The following is a 4,496-nucleotide window of genomic DNA, read 5'->3' as shown; positions in this document are numbered from 1 at the left end:
GTATACTAAAATCCATGTGAAAAAAATTGCTTCTCACTGTTCTCAGGTCAAATATTTCTATGTTATTAAAAATGCGATTAATTAATTACAAAGCCTGTAATTAATTAGATTAATTTTTTTAATCGAGTCCCGGCCCTAATAAAAAGCAAAAAATAGCATGAAACACATGACTTTCATCCAGGAAGCTGGTGTTTGCTGAAGGACAACATTGTGTTTCACTTGGTTTGGCAGTTATTTTGACCCAAAACACAATCCTTTCAAGAAACTAAACATCAGTTGTGTTGTCTAAACCTAAAGACGTTGTTTTGTTTGTGTTCAAAACATCACGCTTTATGCGGTTTAACAATGCTTTGGTTTCATTTCCACGAGGTACAGTTTGGCCTGATTGATGCATTACAATGGCAGCGATTACCATTAATAATGACCATTTCAACTGCTGATAACATTTAAAAATGGTGTTGGTGAAAGAACACACAACAAAGCAAAAGATCCCTGTAGGCTAGGCATCTTAAAAAACCTTTAACACAACACACTTGAGTAACAGGTTATGTGTTGCTGTTGCAAATTGAAAAATGTCAGGTTTTCTACTATAATATGATGCGTTCCTTATAAGACAACATTTCCCCCCAAAATACAGATGTATCTTTCAGGCAAATGGAGAATTGTTCCTTTAGATAACAAGACTTCCAGCTCCTGATCTGTTGCTTTGGTTGCTGTAATGTTTTGCAGGTTTGACCAGAAAGCCAGTGATGAGGATTAAAGAATGTTTGTTATGGCAAAGGTTCCTTCACACGTGTAACATTTATAATCTGCAGCCTAAGGCTAAAGCTCTGTTCACACGTTTTTGGATTCATAAATATCTGGGAGTGGCTGAAAGCCTTTCTGTAGTATTTTGTGTTTTTAGCTTACAGCCAATGAGGGTTTTGCAATTGGCAATACACAATGGCAGGCCCATCATGGCATGTGCAATGGGAGGGGAGGAACATGCTTATATCAGGTCATCAGAATAGGCTCTGGCCTCAAGTCTTATTGATGCTGCATTGACAAAAGTGCTCCTTATTGCTAAAANCCCGTGGATGGGACATTTTGTTTTAAAAAACGGACGGATGGAAGCATCGAGGTGATATGCAAATTCCTTTTTGCATAATTTGCAAACAACCGTGCTCTTATCGATGCTTCCATCCGTCCGTTTTTTAAAACAAAATGTCCCATCCACGGGGCCAACCAAAGCGGTCTCATCAGCTTCTTCGTTCACGTTTGACTATTGTTCACTGTGGTTTGTTGTTGTCTGAAGTCATGAACGTTAGTTGGTGCTCCAGTATAATCGGTACCCCTGAAACTCATCCAGTGAGAAACGTTCCGCGGTACAAAAATAAGTGCGATTAAAATGCGTTAATTTTTGTGTCATTAATTAATCTTAATTAACGCGTTAAAGTCCCGGCCCTACTTTTTATACTACATCACCTCAACAACGACTAATCGCTGCAGCTCCACCTAGCAAAGATCTACTCACATTGAAGTCAAAGCAGGATTTATAGGCTTTTCATGAAGGATTTAAGTGCCCTTAATAGAATAACAGGTCCATCCAGCCTCTTTTCCTTTCCAGAGTGTGGTTCACTGACTTGATCAAACAAAGAGGGATCTGTTGTGATGGGATATTGCATGGTGACCCCTTTTTAAATAAACAACATGTGTTGCTTGCTCCTACGTCTCTCACACAAACACACATAGCTATACTTAACAAAGGTCTCCTTAAATGATCTTTATCCTGGGATCTAGTTCAGTCTTGTTTGCTTGATGCATCCTGTGCCCTTAGTACAACATCAGGGCTTTTGTTCATTGTGGTGCAGATTATGAAAAATGAGAACAATGGGCAAGGTCCTTCTTACGGTTGCCTCTACTTGTCTTTTCGCTAAAAATTATTTCAAGTCAAGATCGGTGCTCACTGGATCCAATGCATTTAACACCGGCTCACAAAAAAAACAATCAGTGTTAGATTGTTAGGTTATTTATCCGTGGAAATACCCATGAGGGTTTTTTTCAAAGCATCAAACTGATACCAGGTCTGTTAAACGTTGTTACTGCAGGACAGTGAACCACTCAAATGCCAAACTGGCGGCTGTGGCTCAGTGGATAGAGTGCTGGACTTTGAAGCAGGGGGTAGCAAGTTCGAGTCCCACTGCAGTCAGCATGTCGTTGTGTCCCTGGGCAAGACCCTTCACCTCAAATTGCTCCTGTGGGGGTTGCCCACAGTGCTGAATTTACAGTATGTAAGTTGCTTTGGATAAAAGTGTCTAACAAATGACATGTAATGTAAATGAAAGCAGTTTCTATTAAGCATTTCAATTGTAGGTTTACAGCTTTTTGGATGTTAAACCGTTTGTAGCTGATTCATTTGTTACTGTGCTTCCATGAAGGGGATTCCTCTTTTAAATGAAGGAAGATAATAATCAGGAATAACACCTTTTTTGAAAGTGCTGATTTTGCATAAGACAAGAGAGGCTGTGCAACACAAATAACGCTTCAGCAGGAAATATAACGAGACTGTTTTACTATGCTGAGTGAACGTGAAGTTTTCCATGATTATCGTGAGAACAGCTACTTTAAAGACTTCTTAGCTTACTCATATTATCCCTACATTTTGATACATACAGTACAACCATCTTCTTAAAATAAACATATATGCTAGTGTCAATTTGGATACTTCCATTAGTGGACTTTCCTGTCGTACACTGTGTTCTTTCTTATTGAATTTGGACTGGGTGGTGGAGTCTCAAATCGAACATGGTTGCTGTACACTCATTCGAAAATAGTTAAAATCATTACAGAATGCTACATTTACCAAATAGACCATTTATTTCTAACATCAGTATAGCTGAACGTAGTGGATGCAATTTGTATTGAAGCAATCATAAGGGTCCAAGTTTTTGACATGTACAAGTAAACCACCTGGGTACTCATGGTGCACTGCAATTTCGAGATACAGCAATAATGTTGCTCTCTGTAACATTAGTACCTGAACAATAAATTACTTTAAACTAAGTAAGTAAAAGATCAGAGCCCTAGCCCATTTTATTTAGGCACTTGAAACACAATCTTTATCAACCATTCCCAACAAATTGAGTCAAAAGTCTCTTAGCTAAAGCACCGGAAAGCAGGGTCCTCTTAATGTCTCGACCCCGACGTCTCAGCTGCCACGCCACTGTTTGTCACCCTGAATGCCACAAGAGAGCTGGAATAATTTAGTTCACCAACAACAAAAGAGGCACAAAGGGAAAGAGTGAGAGTGTGTGTGAGTGTGTGTGTCAGGGGGTGGGGGGGAAGAAGTGTGTCTGGCTTGCCGTCCTTCAACAATGCAGCTGCCTCCCAATCTGTCCCACTGTGACGGTGGTATTGTTCTCCACTCCCGAGCAGCGTGCACAGACGGAGGCTGGGGGGCTTTTTAAACCCGTTCACCCCCCCCACACACACACACACACACACACACACACACACACACACACACACACACACACACACACACACAGGTTGCCAGACGGAGACTTTGAGGAGTCAGCAGAAATATGAAAGTGACACAGCGAGTGTGAATGGCCTCGTCAGAATCAGAATGTATGAATTATCATCGCAGTCAATATGGCTCTAATTCCTCTGCTCTGACTTTACAAAAATATGTAAAATAAGACAAATATAACATAATAATCGTGGATCTACTCTAGAAGCTCTCCTATGGTGGAAAAAGCCCAGATAATCAAATCCGGAGGACAAAAAGCGTCTGCCGTAGTTAATGAAAGTAAATGACATTAACGCAAATCTCATTTCGGAAAAACAGAAGCTGTTTTCGAACAATTACCACATTATAAAAGTACAATAACATCACTGTTGTGCAATATGTTAAAATGCTGTCCTCAGTTCTTTGTGCACTTCCCTATAGAGAACCGCAGTGACGCGTCGTAAAACCCGGAAGTAAACTTCTTCCGGTTCCTTCTTGAAAAACCAATGCAAATTCTCCATAGGGTTTTGGAAAATAGCTCGAAATAAGGTCTGTGGTTGACACACATTTAAGAGAGGGGTCACGTTTTGTTCAGCCGGATAATCTCCACATGTCAACCCTACTTTTATAATTTTTGAATCATAAATCTAGTCGCCAAAAGCGAAATGCTAACGTTATGCTATAAACGAACTACAAGCCAGTACAGCAGCAGGGTCGCACGACTTCAACGTCACGCCAACTTAAGATCGTTTCAACTGACTTGCACTGAAACTGCACTTTGAACACTTTAAATATATTAACATTTTAAACTGTATACCACGTTTATCTAGGCCCTTTTTGTTTTATGTATACATGTCACACTGTGGGAAACGATATTTCTGGATGTATAACACATGTAGAATTTTTGACAAAGCTGAATTTGACTTTCGCGTGCTTGCATATTTTAACAAAGCTTTTCATTTTAGCCACACTGAATTTAACTAGAAGTCATGGCTGTGTCAATTAC

Source organism: Notothenia coriiceps, unplaced genomic scaffold (assembly GCF_000735185.1).
Source record: "Notothenia coriiceps isolate Sejong01 unplaced genomic scaffold, NC01 NC01_scaffold00034131, whole genome shotgun sequence".
NCBI lineage: Eukaryota > Metazoa > Chordata > Actinopteri > Perciformes > Nototheniidae > Notothenia > Notothenia coriiceps.
The sequence above is the reverse complement of the archived record's forward strand: the minus strand, read 5'-3'. Positions refer to the sequence as shown.